We start from the raw sequence: 21,732 nt of genomic DNA on the forward strand, positions 1-21,732 counted from the left end.
AGTCCCTGCCCTTCAGTGCCAGCAGACCCAGCAAGATGGGGGTCCAAGCTGAGCAGTCAAGGGGAACCTTGTCCCCAACAAACCTCAGCTCACAGGGTGGCTTTGGGCTGGACTGGGCAGAGCAGGAGCCCTGCAGGGGCAGCTGTGGGCACTGCTGGCTGTGCTGCTGTGGGTGCTGGCTGGAAGCAGCCACTTAGGCAGGAATTTGTCTGTCCTGACTAATTTCCCACAGGAGTCATTAGGCTCCAGTTCTGGGTGATTCTTAGACTGGCTGAGAGTGCTCTAGGGCCCACAGGATATCCCACCAGCATCCTTTCCTTAGCATTTATTTTAAAACAAGGAATTTCATGCCCACCTTAGCAGGTCAAGCACATGGTTATCCTGTGTCTTGTCAGCAATGCAGAGAGTCCTCTGGGATTCAGGCCTAAAATTTGGAGCCTTTTTGAATACTCTGAGTGGTTGTCTGGTTTTGTTCTCTGCCTCCAAGGTTACTAAACCTGGGCTTAGCGTGCTGCAGGAGAGGATCTCACAACCTACTGACTTCAACATCACGGTAGTCCCAGCACAGTTGACCTCTCCTTAACCACATGGAGGACCTCCTCCCTTTCCTTCCCACATCCCTTGCTGCTGTTGGGGAGCAGATCCTGTTTGTGGATCATCCGTTTCTTCTGTCTGGCTGTCAATTTGTCAGATCCAGATGGTGTCATTTGGGGGTTTTGACCAATACTTCATATTTTTGTGGTTTTGTTTCTGCTGCTGTTTCATCTCACATGCCCTTCAGAGCAGCCCAGGGATTCACCAGGTAAAGGCAGGCTGAGGCTGTGCTTGCACATGCAGGAAGGGCAGGAGGGGCAGGGAGTTGGGAGCAATCATTGACCTGGAGCACAGCACAGTGTCCAGAGTAGAGCCTTTGCCCCTGGGCCAGCAAAGACAGGCCCACATTCCCTGCTAGCTCTATCTGGTGAGGAGCAAAGGGACAGCAAGATGGGGACACACCACCTTCCATCTCTACCAGAGCCTCCAACAGGTGCCAGCAGCCTCCCTGCCCACAGAGACCTTGGCTTTCCTCCCCTTCCCACAGAAAGCTCAGGGAAAGGTGAGGTTTGGCTCTGTGGAGATGCCACCCCTCCAGTGCTCCAAAAGGGCTAAGCACTGGAGTCGCTGGCTGGCTTTTGGGAGGTTCTTCCATGGGGAATGCTGAGATGCTGTGGCCCTGAAGAGCAATCGAGTCTTTGGGAGTGTGTCCCTTTTGGGGTGCTTTGGCCTTGTGCTGGCTCTGAATAATCAGGAGCGAGGCTTGGGAGCTTCATCCTGTGAGACCACCACACCAGCTCAGCTGGGAGCATTTGTGCCCTTTCACTTTCTCCCTACTCTTGTGACACAAAGAGCAAAGCTGCCAGTTTGCCTGGAATGACCCCTGTGCCCTCCAAGCCTAACCTCTTCCTTGGAAAGACAAAAATCCCATTGCCTTGCACCTCCATCTGTTTAGCGAACAGTTTAACCTAACAAGATTAGCATTTGAGGTCAGCTCTTCTGCTTTTACGTTTTTCCCCTGCCGTTTGCAAAGAAAACAGCATTGGATTTGGGACAAAAGCTCAAAACCCCTCATTTGTAAGTAGCACAGCCTTTGGAAACTGTTTTGTTCCAAAGTTATCTGGGGAAGGACTTGTGAGTCCTCTCCTAAAGCAAACAGGAGCTGGCCAAGGGGATCAGCCCCAGGGAGGATGGAGCCCAGCATGGAGCATCACACCCAGAGCTGGGGAAATTCCAGTGGGTTATTCCTCCCAAGGAAGTTTGTGAGCAGAGAGGATGCAGTAGAGGGAGGGGCTGCAGTGAAGTGGCTGAACAGGAGTGAATCAAAAAATTCCCTGTTCCCCCACAGACACCCTCCAGTGATGTTCCAGCACACACCTCCATCCTATTGGGAACATATGGGGAGTGCAGGCACATCCCTGATGAAGGAAGCCACAGAAGGAGAAGATCACAGAGTTATAGAATCACAGAATCTTGGAACTCTTAAGGTTGGAAAAGACATTTAAGATCATCAAGCCCAACCGTGATCATCATCATGTTCACCACTAAACTACGTCTCCACATGCCAGGGATGCTGACTCCACCACTGCCCTGGGCAGCCTGTTTCAGGCCTTTATAACCTTTTCTGTGAAAAAAAAATCCTAATATCTAATCATGTCAGAGCAGCGGGTGACAAAGCTCCTCCACAGTAACCTGTGAGGGTACACAAGTGGATCTTTGAATGCTTGTGTTTACTTGCTCCTTAACCATCAGCACATCCCACCAGGAACCCTTTCCATCGGGTTGGGCCTGCGCCTCGCCATAGCCTGGTGCTGCCCAGGGAAGGTGACAGCCTGAAGAGTCCCTAGGGACTCATCATCAGAGCTGGGGGGAAAAGGTAAAGGGTTTGATTTTCATTCTCTAGGACTGTTTTCCCCTCCCTCTTCTCCCGCCCTCCCCCTCCCTTTTTGCCACATTGTGCTGAGCTTGAATTGGGCCTTCACAAAGGGGATTAGGGGCTGGTTGCTGATAAATAGGAAAGCAGGTTGGAAGCGTGGGAACCAGCCATGGCGCAGCACGGAGGGACATTCCTGCTCCGGAGGGCCGGGCGGGAGCAAAAGTCCGGGCTAACCCTGGGTCACCCGGGGGAACCCAGCTCCTGAGAAGATTTGTTCGGACACTGGCTTTTGTTGTGCACAGTTCCGTGTCAGCCCAGCGTGGCTCTCGCCGCTATTGATGGGAAGGAAAGCGCTATTGTCCAGCGCCCGAGGGCCCCCCTTTCACTCAGCACTTTCGGGGTGACGTCAAGAAGGGACGTGGGAACCCGAGCAGCCAGCCCAGAGTGGTCCCAGCCCTGTCCCGTGTCTGCTGAGGCCAGTAGGGATGCTCAGGGGGTCCCTGGGAGCTGAGCTCTGCTCTCCCTGTGCGAACCATCCCACCCAGGTGGGATGGATCCTCCTGCAGACAGCTGGGTGGGAATGTAGAGGGTGCTTTTTTTTTTAATCTCAGCTTTTTTTTTTATCAGGGAAATTTCCCAGAGGAAAGGGATGATCTTGTCAAAAAATTCCTTCTGGGAAATGTCTGCTGGATTCAGAGCATGACCACCTAGTCCTATGAGTCCCAGGGGTGCCTGTGGTGTCCACTTCCATCCCACCTCACACCTGCTGGTATGTTGAGCATCCCTCATTCTTATGTTTTTAATTCCCACCTGGAGACACCAAGAGAGGTGGGAGAAGGGCCCGAGACTGGTCTGACCCTTGGCCCAGCTCCTGCTCTGGCCTCTTTTTCAGGAAGAGGCCAATCAAGGAATTTCCCCATGAGCACTGTGGGCTCGTGCAGTGAAACTGCCTGGAGCAGCCAAACTGAGATCAGCTGCTTTGCATCTGATCCTGAGGCTGGAGCAGCAACACGGAGCATCTGGGGACAGGCAGCATGCGAGGGAGGGAGCCTGCTGGGAAAATCCCTCCTTTTCCCCCTGTGACCTGACAGCGAGGAGCTGAAGGTGACCTTGAACGCTGCAACTGGTCCTGGCTGGGCTCTGCATGGTTTATTCACCAGCCCAGGATCAAAAAAGAAGCTGAGCACCAAGGCTGGGAGTAGCTCGCAGCCCTCACTCCTCCTCTGAAGCCCAGTTTTGTTGTCAAGGACTCCAGCATGGCTCTGGGAGCCTAACAGGGTCAAAAAAGCTCAAAGGAGCAGAACCAAATGGTCTATACAGCCATATCCACATGTATATGGATGCAGACCAACACCCTTTGTGTCCAGCAGGGAGGCATGTGGGGAGAGTGACATATATTTGCTGCTGGCAGGTCCTGTGTCAGCATTCCACCACATCAGGAGGGAAAAGAGAAGGCTCCCCTATGCGTTGTGATTACCCCAGAGAAATGGGGCAGCTCTGGGCACAGTGGGACCATGGCTGCTTCACTGAGAAGAAGTGAGAATGAGAATGCCCTTCCTGAGGAATCTTGTTGGGCAACTGTGGAAATACTCATGGAGGTCATTTGGGAGCCTAGGAGCTGCCAGGGCAGCGTGGGACAGTGGAAGGTGTCCCTGCCCATTGCAGGGTGTGGGACTGGATGGGCTTTAGGGTCCCTTCCAACACAAACCAGTTTGTGATTCTGTGATTCTATGATTTCCAAGCAGATTGGAGCTCAGGGGCTCTCTGGGATGCTTCACTGGGACTTGTGGAGGTGCATGGGGCAAACTCCTAGCACTTCCAACCCTCCACGTATGGAACACATCAGCCAGGACAGACAGCAGAGGTGGGGCCTGCTCAGGCATGGACACCTCCCTCCTGAAGGGCTGGATCAGCTTATGAGGACAGTCCTGCTGTCCTCATTCACTGCTGGGGATCCCTTTATCTCAGCATCCCAACTGCATCATGGGTTTTGAGCTGGTGACACTCACTGGCGGCAGCCCCATGTGTCAGGAGACTCTGCCCTCAGCCCTCCCTCAGTCCTGAGCCCCTCCTGGCCCATGAGTGGCTCCATTCTCATGTCTCATCCCTTTGGCTCTCTGCAGAAGAGCTGTTTGCTGGTGTGAAATGTGGTGTCAATTCCCGGCTGTCTGGGTGCAGTTCTGTGCTGTAGTGGTGCTGACACGTCCTGATGCCACATGTGCCTGTCCCAGGGCTGCAGTCACTGACAGCCCCATCACTGTTACCCCAGAGCTCGGACATGCAGTGACACCGCCTGGCAGGAGCCCAGCCCAGCCCATGGTCCTTCTCTTTCTTGTTCTCCTTCTCTCCTGGCTATTCCCATGACCAAGTCGTGCTCCCTTTGCAGTTCATTCCCACCAAGAAGGCTGTTTCGTGCTGCTTGTAAGGATTCACTGCCCTTTGGCAGAGGTGCTCCTGAGCCATGACACCCAGAGCTGTGTGGTGACAGTGCAGCCTTGCCACCCCTATACCAGAATCCAGGGATAAAGCGTGGCTGGCCCGTGGGTTGCAGATTGTTTGCCAGGATGGTGATGAGCTTCCCTCCCTGCGGGGCTGGGAGCTGGGATGGTTCCTTAGGGAACCACTGTGCCACCCGCGGTCAGGAGCACCGGGAGCGGGGACACTGCCCACAGGACCCGCTGCAACCCCGGCCCCGCGGGCTGGCTCTGTGTGGGCACAAATCCACAGAGATGAGCCGAGCTTGAGCCGACACGGGCCCGGCGCCATCTGCTTTACGGGCGGGCCAGCAGAGCGGTCTGCTCGCTCAGTTTCCCTCCTGGCAGCCCAGAGCAGCCCGATCTGAGGGCGCTGAGCGCTGAGCGGGCCCGGCCGCGCCCGCGCCATTTGCCGCGGCAGCGCCGGGCCCGGGGCGGGCCCGGGGCCGATCGCACCTTGGCCGGAGATGAAAGCGCCGCGGGCCGGGAGATGAAAGAGCCGCGGGGCCGCGGCGGGCGGGCACGGAGGGGAGGGGAAGCACCGGGAGTTGTTTTTCCTCTCATCTCTGCCGCGCAGCAGGACAGCGACAGCCAGCGCCAGGCGTTCCCAGGGTCCTCTCCCGGCTCCGGGCTGAGCATCCATCGGGGTGCTGCATGGAGGAGGGGCGGCTCGGGGCTGTCTGCTGAAGGAGAAGGGCAACAGGGGGTATAATAATCTCTCTTTTAATCATTTTTGTCATGGGGGATAAATGCTATCTTCTTTGCCTGCGACAGAGCCTGCGGTAATCCTGGGGACAGCCAGAGTCACCATGAGCCCAGCAGATGTCCCCTGGGCTGCTGAGGATGCTCTGCTCCAGAGGCCCCTTTAACCTCCTGCGCTGGAGCCGTGTGTCCCCAGAGGCTCCTGCAGGGCAGAGAGAGCAGAGGCTGACACCGACAGACAGGCAACCTCACCTTCTCCAGGAAGCCTCGGACCTGGAGGTTTGGACTTTGATGTGCTTTAGGCTTTGAAGCTGAGTCTCCTAGACCAAATGGCAAGCTACTGCTCCCAAAATACTCTCCCCAGGGACCTGGTGAAGGTCTGTTTTTCATTTCTTTGTATCACTTTTGGATGGAAGAGCTTGTACAAGGGTCTGGGCACTTGCTTTGAGGTGCTTCAACCGTGCAGCTCCCCACAAAAAGGCTGAGCAGGAGCAGTTCCTGCCCAGCTGCTGCCTCCAGAGCAAACACCAAGTCTGCTCACCCCAGCAGCTCAGAGTTCAGAGGGGAGGCACTTATCTACCCCAGACACTGGGTAAGGATCTCTTCTCATCTTGCCCTAAGCCTCATAGCCCTGACCCTGGTCCTGGCTTAGTTCCTGGCTCAAAGTGCTTCTGAACCAGGGGTAGCTAGCAACAGCTCACCCACGTTTGTCTCCATCACAGGGACACATGTCAGGGCAGGGCAGGTTTGCCCTCATCTCTCAAGCACCAAGGCACCTGTGTCAGGTGAGGAGCTAAGCCTGCCCCAGGTTTCCCAGGACACTTAAGAGTGAACCAAGAGCTTTTGAAACCAGCCCAGAATCACACTGGGACAGAGGCTGCATTATTGTGCCTTTGCTTCCCCGTGAATTCCAGTCCTCTGACATATTTAGATCAAACCTGATGACCCAAATCTGACTGCAGCAATTGAGAGGAGAAATGACTCTCCAAAAAGAGCAGCCCAAAGAGTCTGCGCGTGCTCCGGGCCACCCCGGGCCGCTGCACCTATGCACAGAGGAGCGGCCAGGCAGCACCAAAATGATTCACTAGCTTTAATTCAATTACTTCGCAAAGCAGTGTGAAGCCAAGGCACCTCCGCAGGATGCACAGCAGTGGGACGGCCTCCAGGCTCTGGAAGCTGTCACTGACAGCCCGTGTGAAACAGCTCAGTGGGCTGGGGTCAGTAAACGTGAGCAGAAGCAACCTGCCTGTGTGCAGCAGGACCTGCCGATGGAGCTGGGGCAGCAGAGGGTCACCCCGTTGCTGGAGTGGGCCAGCAGCTCTTTGGGGGACCTGGAAAAGCCTCACAGCCCTTTGGGACTGGAAGGTTGTGGGGCCAGGGAGGAAGTTGCCTCCAAACCTGACTGAAGGTGGAGGTAGGCATGGCAGCAAACAATAGAGAGGAGGGAAAAGGACTCATCCCTCCTTCTTCCTGTTCCCTCATTAGAAGCATGGACCTAGTTGAGGTCCAACAAGGCAACATGAGACTCTGGAATTTGTAGGGTCTTGCAGGGATGTGTCCCCAGGTGTGGGGCTCCTCAGGAATTCAGCATCTGCTGTGGCCTTGGGCACCTCTCAAGCCCACTGCCCCAAGTTGTCAAGGGTATCCAAATGAGGCAGAGCAGGTATTGTTAATTTGAAAAAAACAGGAAAACTCTTTTCACTTTAAGACCTCTCCTCTGGCCCTTTTTTTATCTCAGCTCTGAGCAGCTGCAATGCGCTAGACAGGTCTCATTTAATTAAAAACTTGAGTGAGGAGGCTGCTACCACAGCTGTTCATCTTCTCAGAAGATGTCTGCCAACATCTGGGGCAGGGAGTCCCAGTTCCAGGTGATGCCTGTCCCATCCTTGCTGCTGCTGTGTTCCCAGGGAGGCCAGAGCTGCTGTGCTCAGTGCTCATCTGGCCATTCTGACAGCTGACCTGGGGCTCAGCTATTGTGCAGATGGGTTTTTCCAAGGCCCAGTGATGCCTTCCAGTCTTGCTTCCCACCTTTCAGGGTAGCCTGAAAGCAAGTGGGAGTTTCAGACCTTGCAGAGCTTGACCTGCTTTGGTCAGTGGTGGGAGAAGAACCAGCTTGAGCAGTGCAAACTGCTCAGGGGGAGCCTGGGGGAGCTGATGAGGGTCTGCCAGCCTGGGGACAGGAGACAGCTTGGGCAGTGTGCCTAGGGAAGGGCTCCCTGCAGTGCAAACCCCAGGACAGGGAGTCCCCCTTGGCCCCACTTTCAGCCCCATCCTCCTCTCTATGGGGGGCACAAGCCAGGGGGACCCCAGGCACCCCGGGATGGGGAAGAAGGATCCCTCACCCTGGGGAGAGTCCTCCTGCTCCAGCCCAGCGGCTGCACAAGGCTGACCCCACCGCAGAGCCCCTCCACCCCTCGCACCCGCCGGGCTGGGGTCTGGGGCAGGCGGGGTGGGCTGGCCCCGGAGCCCCCGCTCAGTGCTGTAGGGTTGGGTTTTCCCCACTCCTGGGAACCAAGCGTCGGCTTTTGTTGGCAAACAGAGCGTAGCTTTCATGTGAAAAGGTTAGTACAGTATGTTAGTTCCTACGGAGGGGATAATAGAGTCTGATTCTCACACCCCCGGGGCCGCGAGGTGACAGCAGCACGGGAGAAGGGTATTTAACACCTTCGCCTTGGGAACCTTTTCCCTTCCCAGAGTCCCCCCGCCTTGCCAAGCGCAGGGAGGAGGAGGAGGGCGGTGCAACGCCTTTGTCTCAGCTTCCCTCGCACCCCGATCCCACTCCACTGGCACTCGCATCCTCACAAGCCGGTAGAAGAGCCTGGGAAACAGTCAGACAATAGTTCAGGATCTGGCTCCTTGTCACCGGCTCGGGATGTCACAGTCTCCCCAGCTGTGGGCACACAGGGAGGGTGTGGCTTGTGGTTCCCAGTGGGAATGGGGTCTCTGGGGGGCCATAGGGATGAGCCCCCTTGGCATGTGCGCTGCACGGGGTGTGGATGCCCTCAGTCGCTGTCCCCACAGCTGTCACCTCCCTTGCTGCCTGGCAGCCGTGTCTGTGCTAGGACTGAGGCTCACGGTGCCACCTGGGGCACCTTCAGGTTGGATCAGGATTCAGGGACAGATACATCCCACAAAGCCTGGACAGTGCAGCACAACCCAGGTTCTGCACAGGGACGATGTAAAGACCCTGCTGCCTGCCTTGCTTTTCCTAGAAAAGTCAAGATTTCTTTCTAAATCCAGCCTCCCTCCCCATCCCACTGCAGTGAAAGGAGAAGGACAAACCCTGTGAGTGTGTGGCACCTGGGGATAGCCACGGCATGTGGCTGTGACACCCTCCAGGGCTGTCAGCCATCCACAGTCACATGCCATCAGGGGGACCAGATATAGATTGGTGTTGCCATTTTCTTAGGGGGGAGCATCTAGTGAGAGTAGGCACAACACCAGAGTGAGGGTTCCCAGGGGTGATTGACAGCACAGTGACAGGAACCTCGGCCCTGGGACCTCAATGGGCCAGGATGAAGTTCCCCCAGGAGCTGCTGCTGCTGCTGCTTGTCTAACTGAGGGGGCAGAGCTGGATTAAACTCATGGTTGCTGTATGTATTGAGGGAGTTCAGTTCAGACTGCCCATGCAGGAGCTGGAATGTCCTCAGAGCAGGAGAGACCAGTTCTGCCAAATTCCACCCCATGGGATGCCAAATTACAAGTGTCATTGCTTGGTCTGTCACACTTCTCTGAGTCTCAGGGCAGACACGTTCCCAGTACTTACTGATCTCAGAAATGGCACATTTTTGAAGTAATCCTCTCCTGAGTGACCTGATGCTGAGGTTGCTCATGGGAAACCAACAGCACCCCAGCCTCCAGCACTGCCTGTCCCTGGTGTGCTGCTCCCACGGGGCTGTGCTCCGGTGGGACAAGGGATGCTGCAGAGCAGTAGTTCAGTGCCACCATGTCCCCTCCGTGAGGCTGAGTCAGACACCAGAGCATCGGGGGTGGAATATTTTTGCATCTGACCTGCTAGAAACGAGGTGGTGAGGAATTGCTGCAATTAATGGCCAAACTCAGTGTTTAATTATGTGGAGAACTGTGCCATCTCACTGTCATGAGACCCATCCTGGACATCCAGATTATTTTAGGGGAGGTCTCCAAGCTGCTGTGCTCCAGACTGTTGCCTTACAGGGCTCCTCACTTGGAACCGCCTGGGCACTGTTCAGCTGTTTTGCATTATTTTCTTTTTCTTCCATTCTTTAAAATAGCAGAATGACAGTTTTAGCCTACCTAGATTTTCTGACAGCATTTCTTGAAGGAGGTGCTGCCTCCTGCCCCTGCAGGCTGTGCACCCTGGGCTGCTGCCCCAGCAGGTACAGGGACCCTAGCTCCCATGGTGGGGAATGCACAAGTGCCAGGGGTGGCACTGCCACAGTGGACCTGTCTGCATGTCCCCTTCTGCAGTTGTTCCAGCCTGGATGCCTCCTCCAGAGTGAGAGGCAGCAGTGGACCCATGCTGGCATGCAGGGGTTGGAGAGGAGCAGGTTGCCAACTCTGGTGTGTGAGTTCACATCATCCCTATGCCCAAGGAGCATCTTTCTGGGTCAGCCTGCACCAGCCCACTCACAGTGGAGGGGATGATTTTCAGCTGGGAAGGCCCAGGCCTGAGAAACAGACATTCCCTCGCTCGAGTGTGCCGAAATGTTTAATTAGAGTTTAACAGCAGCCTGGGAAAAAGATGTCTTGTCATATTTCTGGGCTGCATTTTGCTGTGGGGCCGCGGGCTCTGTACGCGGAGCCGGGGCAGACCTGCGGCACAAAGAGCCCTTTATGAGCCTCTCCCCGCGCTCGCCCCGACCCTGAACTTTCCCATCAGCTGCTGGCACGGTGCCCTCGCAGTGCCCGAGAGGCAGCCAGGGATGGAGCGCGGCTCTTCCTCAGTGCTTCGGGTGGTGCTGCAGGAGAGGGGCCACAGGGAGGTGGCTGCGGGCGAGGACGTGGGTCTGTGCTCGGAGCTGGCATCAGCCGGGACGCCCCGCTCCGGTGTGGCAGCGGGCTGGCCGTGCGCGGCAGGACGCCGGGATCCGGCAGGAGGGCACCTGGGGACACGGCGGTGCCCGTGAGGGGCGCTCACCCAGGTGTTTCTGAAGGTGCAGCCCACAATGATCACAGATTTCACTTTGCAGACCCCGGCAGGACTCGGACCTCAGTCCTATTCCTCCACCCCCACAATGGGAAAGGAGGGGAAGATGCTCAGCCCTGCCCAGCTGGTGGAGACAGCAAGGTGGCAGGACAGGATCCTCAGCCCGCTCCATCACCCCCTGGGCACTGGGAGGACCCTGGGGAGCACAGCCACTATCCCATGGAAGCTGCAGAGGAATGTGTGGAATGAAGCATACACCTTTCTGCTCCAACTTCACCCCCACAAATTGCCCATCAGCATATTTCACTTGAAGGTATTTTTTTCTGCGGGGTGAAATTACAGTTCTACCAACACTCACCTGCCCACGTCCTGTCCATCAAGGAAAGGGCAAACCCAGATATGGCAGGGTCAGATCATTCCTGTCATCTGCCCCAGCTTTGCCTCCTCCACTGAAACAGCAACTCCCTTGGGGCCAACAAGAGCAAAAAAAAACCGCCACATTTGTACATTATTGCCCCTTTTTACCTTTTTGTGTGTGTGACACAAGCCTGTGATGCTGTAGATCACTCCCTGCACCCCCTGCTGCTGTGGTGAGGAGCTGTGGATGGGTTGGGCCCCCCATCACACCATGGTGACCTCACGTGTCACCAGCATGCTGGGGTCATGTTAACACATCTGGGAGGTGTCAGGCTGGGAACATGGGGAATTAATGCCCAAGGTTTCCTGGAGTTTGTTCTTATTCTGGCAGCAGCAGCTCTTCCCCTGCTCCTAGGGTTTTCCTTTCGCTGGTCCCAGCTAGCAGCCAGTGTAGCTTCTCTCTGAGACTGCTTTGGGGAGCCTTTTGGAGAAGTTGTGTGTGAAGAGCTGGTATTTTTCCTCAGGATGTGATGCAGATGGTTGATCTCAAAGAGGGTAGTGGTCCATGTGAGCCCCTCTGTGCTGGGAATGCTGCCTGACCCCAGCTGTGCAGTTCATGCTCTGCTCACTGTGGGAAGAGCTGCACCCTCAGGGTACATTGAGCCCATGGCTCAGACAGGGACAGCCTTCCAAAAGTGCTTGGCAGCAGCCTGGGGCTCACCCAAATCCACCCCTTGTCCTGCCAAAGGTTTCTCAGTAAATGTAGGCTAGCCCATGGACCTTCCCTCATGGCATGTCCTACAGCCACATCCAGAGGTGTGAAATCCCAGAGGTGACCAGCATAAGTCCCACCCCATGAGGGGTTGTTTAGGGAGAAGGATGCTGGCACACCTGCAGTGAGACACTGGACAAAGAAATCCAGCACAGCACAGGGCTTCTCCTCCTCCTCCTCCTCCTCACCTGCCCATGGGCTGCCTGGGAGCAACCCACTGCCCAGGACCCCAGGGTCCCAGGAGTCCTCGGCTCAGGATTGTCCCCATCAGTGTGGCACATCCGTGACACCTCTTGAGCCCCAGCTTGTTCCCAGTCCTCCTTGGCCAAGCGTAGGGTACTGCAGCTCTTTTGGACTTTGTCGGGGTGGGATCTGCCTTTTCTCTCTGGCTCCCTCCCAACACTCTTTGTGCCCAGGTGGGACCGTGCTGGAACTGATTTATCCACCTGGGCTTTCCCCATCCACAGCCTAGGGTTTGCCTGACAGGGTGTGCTGACGAGAGTGACGAGGAACTTCCCACAGTGGGATCTGGGGAGGTGAGGAGGTGACCAAAGTGGCAGTTGTGCACTTCCCCAGAGTGTCCAGGACCCACGTCCCACCAGCCTGGGGGAGCCCAGCCAGCAGCTCTGTGTGTTCTGCAGCCCTTTAGGCTGAGCTCAGCCTGGGGCTGAGCCATGTCTGGGGATGAGCTCAGCCTGGGGCTGAGCCCTGTTGGGGATGAGCTCACTGTGGGGATCATCCCATCCTGAGGCTGAGCTCAGTTTGAGGACCAGCCCATCCCGGAGGTGAGCTTAGTTTGGAGATGAGCCCATCCTGGAGTAAACCCTGCCTGCAAGTGAGCCCAGCCTGGGGGCTAATCTTAAAATGTGGGTTAATCCTGGGCAAAATGTTTCTGATCCCATTTTCAGGTCTAATCGCAGAGCAGTGGCAGATCCCAGCCTAGATGCTGAGCCCAGCTGAGTTAAACCAGGGGGAGCTGAGCCCAGTTCGGGCGCTAAATGCAGCCTGGCAGAGCGCTGAGCCCCGCCAGCCCGAGCTGCTGTTCCTGGCTGTCCATCCCTGGGGTGGGTGCCAGCCCAGCCCAGCACACCAGGATTAGGGGTCCCCCACACCGGCAAGGGGCACCGTGCCCCGGGCAGCGCAGCCGCATAATGCCCGGCTTGTTTGTGCCGGGAGCCTCCCGCCCCTCCTCCAGCATTCCCAGCCTATTCTACCTTATGTGTAGGAACTGGTTTTTCTTCCTGGGCCATTGTTTCCGCTGGATTGGGTAGATTGCTCCAGGCCTCACTCAGATTTCCTTTCTCACGCTTTTTTTTCTTTTTTTTTTTTTTCTTTTTTTTTTTTTTTTTTTTTTTAATATTCTTCTGTGGCTGCTCCTACTCTCGTCCCCAATTAAAGTAGCAGGCCACCAGGCCTGCCCACTGGGACGGGGGCTCACCTCCTCCCAGCTGTGCCCCCTTGCTCACTGGCATTGCCCAGGACCGGGCGCTCCCACACCACGTTCCCATGCCAGGAGCCCCAGCTCTCCATCATTGAGTGCAGCCTCTGCCCTGGCCAACCTGCAGCTACACACGAGCTGCTCGGGCTGGAGTGGCTCAAGTTCCCATTTTCCTGCAGCTCTGGCCACTAAATCAGGTTTATTTGCTTTAACAAATGGAAAGGGATGGGGCTGGTGCAGCCCCACAGCGTCAGCACGGGCTCCTGCAGAGCACCTGGTGGGTTGGGGGTGCAGGCATTACCCCAGGCTGAGCATTCTGCTCCCCTGGCACAGAACTGAAATCCAGCTTGAGAAGAGACACCAGCTCTTGGCTGCTGACCTGGGTGGTGGCCTGGTGAGAGTGTGGCAGGGCTGTTCTGCAGCTCCACGTGTGATGAAGTGTTCCTGACCTCAGAGCAGCTGGAAGCTCGGGGACCTGGCCTGCAGAGCTGCTCCCCAGCTCCTTCCCTCCCTGCCACAGCATGCTAGGAGCCAGGAGGATGTCCCAGTGCCTCGGGTGATGCTGTCCTCTACCCGGAGGTCTGGCACAGTGATAGGGAAGGGCAGATAGTGCTCTGATGGTATCTGGTTCCAGCTGGGGAAGGCAGTGTGTTCCCCGGGGGCCTCTGCATAGCAGACTTGGGTTCCCAGATAAAAATAGAAGCTGAAACATGAGCCCAGCTTCCCTGGTTCTGCCTCTGCCCGTACATCCTCACCCCACTCAGCTGCAGTGCTGGCCTGGAGAACAGCCCAGGCAACCCCAGGCCTCCCCAAGGAAGGCAGAGGAGAGGGCATCAGTATGCTCGGGGACCAGATGGCCATTGAGGAGCAAAGCTGGGCAGCCACCTGTCCCAGGGTGGCCCTGGCCATTTGCACTGGGCTGAAAACTGCTCTGGGGAAAAGCAGAGACCTGAGGATACAGCTTCCAGCCAGGCACAGCTTCCCCAGGCAGGGGAACAAGCCTGATATACATTACACAGCTGGTCTCAGGACCTCAGTCAGAGGGAGGACAGCTACCTGGGGAAGCCAGAAGGAGCTGGAATAAGGGTGGCTGTTGTTTAATACTCAATAAAGATAATTTCCTAAAGCTTGTCCAGCCCCAGGAGCAGAGGACACAGCCCCCAGCTTGGCTGCATGTCCAGGGGAAGGTGCAGCAGGGAAGAGGCTTCATGGGCTGCCCTGGGGATTCCTGGGCCTGGCTCACAGCACAGCCAGTGAGCCCTCAGGGGAGGGCGAGCAGTGCCAGTGCCTGACTGTCAATGACCTGAGCATGGGGATCCTCTAGACAGAGAAAAGCTTCGTCCCTTTGCAGTTTCCAGGGCTCTGACACTCAAGGGCAGAAAATGTATCTGAATGACCTCTTCCATTTCTGGTGCCAAAACATGTTCTTCTGAGTGTCTGGGGTTGCTTGGTATCCAGATTTCCACCTGCATTTTAGTTTTGGAATATGAGCTGGCAGGATGTGGACCCTTGCTCTGTTTCCAGTGCTGGACAATTCCAGAGCTTGATTTGAGTTATTTTTCCCAGCCCTGAGGTTCATCAGCCTCTGGAATCCTCTAACCAAGAGCAGAGCTCTCACCTCCAGCTGGATAAAACTCAGTAGCTTGATAAAGAGGAGCAGCAATGAGCTGCATTGCAGGGAGCTGGGTAAGTTAACTCTTCAAATGCTGTGGCACAGGCTCTGGAGCAGGCTGGAGCAGGAGGTGGGTGTCCTGGAGCTGCATGACACAGGAGGGGTAACCTTCACCCCAGAGTTGGATATAAAGCACATTCACAAGGCAGGAAAGTGATGGTGTAGGGCTGGAGGAGCAGAGGCACCACAGGAGGGTGGGAAGGGACAGCTCACACCCCGGCCCTGGCAGCTCCTGGCACGGAGCTCACCCTAAAGCCAAGTCTTCAGGGATGCTGTGTAACCTCGTTAGGAGGCAGTTATTACTGGTTTGCTTTGTTATTAAACTTGTCATGAGCCTGTTCTGGAGCAGCACCTATGTTTTGGGTGCTGTATAAACAGGGCTCACAGCAACAGTGAAGGCTGGGTCAAGGGTGCTGTGGCAGTTTCAGCTTTTTGGGGCGCCCAGCCCATCTGGGAGGGAAGATGAGCAAGTGAGACTTGAGGTAGCTGAGAGGCAGCTGGAGGGATCCGAGGGGGAATGTGTGCAGCAAGAGGCAAGTTGAGCATAATTTTTTTTCCTCTGGGAAATTCAGCTTTGCATGTGGGTTTACGTGTAGTGTGGGGTGATATTCTCATCGCTGCAAAGGCCTTGAGGTACTGAAAAGGGCTCTGGTTGTCACCCCGGCAGTGACGGCAGTGGGATGCGGTTTGTGGTTGGGGACTGGCAGTGTCTGCGCTCGAGGGAGCACGAGTGCAGCAGAGGAGAGAAAAGCAGAGGCCACACAGCCTGCTTCCATCCCTGCTGCACGCCGAGCCCACTCCACAGCCTCCACACCTTATCCAGGGATGTGCCTGTGCTTCCTCTCCTCTCTTCCCATCCCTGCCCTTCACCCCAGCCCACAAGTCACCTCTTTGCCCAGAGTAGCTGCAAACTCGAGGGTGAAAATGGGGAAGAGGGTGCCCTGACAAGAAGCCAGTGGAAGCTGGGGGGACCTGAAAGGGAGCCAGCAGCATCTGGACTGCACAGACAAAAAGGTAGTGAGATCCGGGGTGCCCCAAGGAGGAGCCAACAGGAGCTGGGGTACCCATGGAGCTCCAGGGCTCTATCACCCTGACTCACTGTCTCCCCAGTCAGAGGAGCTCCGCTAATCTGCCGTTTCAGCCATGGCTGATGCTCCCAGACAAGCAAGGCCCTTGGAGCTGTCAGGTGAGCCTTTCCCAGAGCTTATGCAAATGATACTAATTAAAAGCATTCTTATCTGTTTGATTTCCCACACCTTTTGCCTCGAGGGGGATAGAAAACTTCATGTTTTAACTCCATATTTCATGGCAGTTGGAAGAACTGCCTAGGGAAAGTGTTGGGAAATGGAGCAGGTCACTCCTGATGAGAAGAATTGGCTTATGCAAGTGTTGAAACAATTTATTATGCATGAGAAACCTTCCAGAAATGGATGACTAATAGCAAAGCGGGAGCAGAGAAAGCAGTGGGAACACAGTACCAGGCTGGCATGGGATCCATGTCATCTTACCAGCTTAGCAGGGTTGGGCTAGGTCAGCACTTGCCTAAGAGACCTCTCAGAGTACCTGGCTGGCAGTGAGGGAAGTGATGTCAATGATTCAATAAACAGAGCCCTTCCCTCTTTGTGAACCAAACGGCCCCTGGTGCCAGGATCCCACTGGCAGCCCTGTGTTTCCACTGGCAGCAGGTTACTGAGCCCAGATGGCCATGAAATCCCTGCTGCTGGTTGTGCAGGCAAGTTTGGCAGAGGATGCCCGGGCTGCATTTCTGTGTGGGAGCATCACAGCCCAAATCACAAGCCCTGGCAGGAAGAGCTGCCCTGGTGCTGTGGGCACTCAGGGCTGTTGTGTGCACGGAGAGCTTTTGCTCTCTGGAAGTACCAGGCTGGCACACCCAGTATCTCCTCTGCTGCTGGGGAGTTTGCTGGTACCCAAGGACAGGCACTGGACCATTGCAACAGAGCAGGAGCAGCAATGTGCACCTTTATGATTCCCAGGCACTGGCGATGAGAAGATCAGTGAGGAAAGCTCTTGGCATAAAGGGGAAGGGACATGGCCCAGCCAGCTGCTCTCTGAAAATCCCCTTGGAGAGATGGCTGTCCCCAGAACTGCACCCAGTCGTGGCCTTTGCACTCCCAGGGTGTGGAGATCTCCAGTGGGCTGAATTGCTGAGTTTCTGCTCTTTGTGCAAGGACCTTGAAGGTGCTACAGGGCAGAGCATTGCTGGAGGAAGAGGAGAGTGTCTGAAGGTCAAAGCTGTGGGTGCAGCAAGGGCAGCTGAAGTCACTTGGGAAAAATGTGAGAAAACAGACACGTGGGCAGATGAGCATGGTCAGCTCCTGAGCTCTGCTTCACATCTGCTAGGTTGTTAACTGGTATTCTTTCACTGCCCTTCCCACTATCTCCCACCTTCCTGGGCACTCTGCTTTGAGTTGTTGGCAGGAGGTGTGCAGAGGTTGATCCATAATTCCTTACCTTGGAGGTAATAGAGGGCAGCCTGTGCTGAGCCTGGGCATCTTGCAATCTGGGGAGGTTTCGACTCTCAATAAGTCCCTGAAAGAAGCTCCTGGGTGCTCAAGGGCTGTGCTTTCACAACCAAAGGGAGAGTTGCAACCTCCATCCAGAGGAGTGGCCCTTTCACCAGGTGATATCCATCTTGGAGAGAGGGAGAAAGAGGAGAGGGTAGGTGGTGAGTAGGAAAAGAGGTATAACTGCAGGTGGCTGTTGAGTAGTCCTGTGATACAGTGAGCAGAAGACACCCAAGGAATTGTCCTGACATGAGCTGCCCTGAATTGCCCCAAAGAGTTCACACCGGGCACTGTTTTCCTTTACAGCAAGTTAAATCCTTTACACTGAGGATTTCCCAAGCCAGGAGTTCTCCAGGCAGAGAGCTGTGTCTCACTGGTAAAACCCTGCCAAGGAGATCCCTCAGCGATGTTGGCCTGTGACGTTTGTTAGCAGAGCAGGTGGAAGGAGCCCTAAGGCCCAGAGGCTGTTCCAGGCTGGCTCCTCTGGGCAGAGGTCAGCATCACCAAGCTGACTCAAAGCACTTTGGAGGTGCAACTTTTAGAGATATCAAAGGAAGGAGCAAAACTGACTCCAATGCTGCCTGAACTGCTCATCTTCCAGGTGTTTTGGGTACTAGCCTACATCCACCTGAGCTCATGCTGCCAGCCTTAGCCAAGCTCACACTGACTTCTGCAGCCCTTTTGGAGTTGCCGAAGGTTGGGCTCCTGCTATCTGCTGAACTTGAGTTTTCTTTCAGCTTCTCATCTCCATGGGTGGAGGTGCAGAAAGAGGATGGGATGCTGAGATGGCCTGGGAGCTCCAGGCTCAAGCATCCAGTTGCTCGAGTCCTGGGAGGTTCGTGCGTCACTGCTGCTGAAATCCCCAGCCAGGAGGGCTGGGAGAGGCAGGGATCATCCTAAACAAAAACAAGGCGCCGGCTGGGCTGCCAGCATTGCAAAAGGACATTTCACCTGCTTCATCCTTCTTGGTGGCATGGGCAGGGAAAGCCTCAGTGCAGGGGGGCTCAAGCTGCTGCAGCTGGGGACGAGCACCTCACCGGGCTCAGGGACCACAAATCCACACCAGAGATAACAGCACAGTCTCAGTCCAATGACTGCACTCCTTGAAATCCCCACGTGGCACCCTTGGCGATGACAGCACGGAGCTGGCTGGGCTGCAGTGCCCCTCTGGATGCTGAGCTGAGGTCCTGGGGAGGAGCACGGGGGTGCGGGGGTGACGCTGCCCCGCACGAGGTGCAGCAGCTCGGCCAGGTGCACAGACAGGCACAGGGAGAGCGGACAACAGTGAGGGAATGCAGCGGGGACCACGGCTTCCTCTGCGATGAGCTGCACCTGCTCCTCACGCTTGCCCCGGCTGTGGCAGCAGAGCCGGGGCGCGCAGGGGAGGTGTGGCAGCCGTGTCCCCCAGCCCGGGCGGGGAGCCTGGATCCCGCAGCACTCCGGCGGCCGAGGGGATGGGGCAGGGGCACGGCGCTCGCCGAGCGCAGCCGGGCCGGGCCGGTTCACACGGGGAGCCGGGGCCGGGCTGCCGTGGGAAAGCGCGCCCGCCATGGCTCCCGAGCGCCGGATTGCTTCAGCGGGGGTGCAGCCAAGATCCATTTCACAGAGGGCAGAGCAGATCTCGGCTGGGATTTACCAGTGACTAAGCATGTGCTGGCACGGGCTGCCCCAGCGTGAGAAAGGCAGGGCTCCTCCTCCGAGGTGTGCCCGCTGCTGCCCTGCACCCACCGCCCCGGGGCATGGGCACCCTGCTGCGCCACGGCGACCCCGGTGTCAGCGGACTGGGTGGCGCTCAGAAGCCTGTGGGGGCCGCAACCCCCCAGTCCTCTCCTCCCAAGCTGGACTCTGCCCTTTCCTCACCCCTGAGGCCAGGCAGAGCCGCTGCGTTCAGCCCCATTCTGCTGACGGCACGAGCAGAGCCCCTGCGTTCAGCCCGCTCAGCGCACAGCCCCCAGGCAGGACTGAGGCGTGGGCAGAAGCTGTCACCCCCACCCCAAGCCTAGCACAGGGGCTGGGAGGACCCCGAGATCTTACAGAGATGCCAAACCCTTCTCTGTCAGGTCATGGCCACTGCTCGCAGCAGTTGCACCACAGGCAGAGTTCCAAGATGCTGCCATCTCCTGCTGATTCACCACATGAAGATTTTTGGGGCCACAACTAATCCTGCCATGATGGATCTGTAGAAACCAAACTTTCTGAGAAGAAATAACCATTCTTTCTCCAGCAGATAGGCTCCCCACTTCCCTACCCTGTATAAGAAACATCCACACAAAAAAACTGTTCCACATCCCCAGGAGCCAAGCCTCAAGCCAGAGGCCACCAGTGGTCCCTGCAAAGCAGCCATTCAGCCCAGCTTGCGGAAGTGGCAGCCTTCCCCACTCACTCCATCTCTTTTGGCTCATTTTGGCAAGGCATTGAAAAAAAATTAATTGCAATTTTTTATTACAGCTAATTGGTGCTGCTGCTTAAGTGCCTTATCTGCCTCCTGAGCCCGTACTCTGTTTTTGGGAAGCTGAATGTGGTGAAGGCCCTATGGGGGTGGCATGGGGCACAGAGCCTCTTGGCAGGACCCAGCAGCCTCAGAGAGCGGAAAATGCCAGGATACTCCTGTGCTGCTGGGCATTTCTGATCCATGGAGTGAATTGCCCCTGATTCACAACAGTCATGGATTTTAGAGAAGCAGAGAAATTTGTGCAAGGTCACTCTGTGCACCCAAGCAGGACAAGAAGCCTGTGCCCAGCATGCTCACACTGCTGCCCAATAACCTGGTGGTCTCCAAGCTGCCAGGGTTGGGCATCCTGGGGGATTTTGGTGTGTGACAGAGGGCAGAGGAGCCCTACGTGTCCATGCCAGCAGGGAGGGCAGAGGAGGAGGGTGTCCTTGGGCCATGCTACACCCTCCTGGCTGGCAGTTCAATGGACAGCTGGTCTGGGAGCTTCCTGGAAACCTCTGACTCTCCAGTGCCCAAGATGGTACCCAAGAGGTACCATCCCCCACCCCTCCAGGCTCCACATCCCTCTTCAGCAATGCAGCCCATTGTCACCATCATGGGGAGTGGGACCAGCACATGTCCCCAGCAACAGCCCATCCCTTCTGCCTGCTGCAATCCCACCTGTGAGGGTGTGGGTACCTGTTGGGGGGTGGCATCTCGGCTCTAGGTCCAGCCTGTGCGAGCTGGGATGTCCTCAGGACTCAAAGGGACCATCCAATGTCTGGTCAGGCTCTGCAGAAATTCAGGTTCCCACAAATCACAGCATCATTCTGCTTCCCTGGGCTTTCACCATGCATTTCCCAGGTCCCTGGGTTTGAGGGTGAGACCAAGGAGGGCTTTGCCTGCTCAGGGCAGGGGGACATGCTCACCCCTCTTGGTATCAGTGCTCTCATCTTGCCCCCCAGCATGAGCAAGGAGCAGTGCAGGGCTCTGTCCCAGATTGCTCAAGGGGTTGTTCCCTGATGTGGCTGCAAAATCCCCTTTTAAAAGTGATGCAGTGTTTTCCATGTCATTTGGGTGCTTCCAAGATCACCCCTTGTCCATCTCTGTCTGTCTGTCCATGCTGCTGCTCTGCAGGTCTGGAGCAATGGGGCCTCAGGGACCTAAGTCCAGGTGTCCTTTCTGGCCAAAAGGCTGAGATGTGTGCTGGGATGCGGATAGATGGGGAGTGTGTGCTGGTTTTGTGGAGGCTGCCAGTGGGAATCATCTCATGCTGCAAGGCAGAGCCTTGCATGGTGGCAAGCTCATTTCCAGACAAATCAGCCTGCCCCATTCCTCCTGCAGGCAGCTGTGTGGGAGTAGGGCCATCACTGCCCCATGCCATGAACCCAGCATTGCTCCAGCCCCAAACCAGCAGAGTGGCTGCCAGCCCGCACCAGAGCCTGGCTGGGAGCTGGAAAAACCTTTCTGGCTTCAACAGGCTCTGGAGCAGAGCCCCTGGCAGGGAACTGACTTGTTCTGGTTAGTGAAGTTGCTCACCTCTCTCCCTCCTTGCCTTGGGTGCAGTGTGCTTGGAACGCTCTGCCAGCAGAAAACAGCCCCTAAAAACAAACAGCTGGTGAAAGGTGTTGTGGCACATCCCAACAACCAGCTCCCGGCCCAGGAGGGAGGGCAGAGGAGAGCGAAGGTGTCAGGAGCCGCTGCGATGCTCCCGGGGAGCTTTCGTGCTGCTCACTCTGAGCAAGTGTGTTTGGCTGTCAGCTGCACCCTGTGCTTAGCCCCAGGCTCCATCCCTGGGTGCTCCTCAGCAGTGGGATTTAGGG

General features: G+C 56.4%; 1 protein-coding gene across 4 annotated transcripts in view; it reads left to right on the forward strand.

The window, feature by feature from the left end:
* EXD3 (exonuclease 3'-5' domain containing 3) overlaps positions 1-21,732 on the forward strand; it is a 250,773-nt gene that overhangs the window by 219,365 nt on the left and 9,676 nt on the right. The gene's annotated exons all lie outside the window — the stretch shown is intronic.

Source organism: Lonchura striata, chromosome 22 (assembly GCF_046129695.1).
Source record: "Lonchura striata isolate bLonStr1 chromosome 22, bLonStr1.mat, whole genome shotgun sequence".
Classification (NCBI taxonomy): domain Eukaryota; kingdom Metazoa; phylum Chordata; class Aves; order Passeriformes; family Estrildidae; genus Lonchura; species Lonchura striata.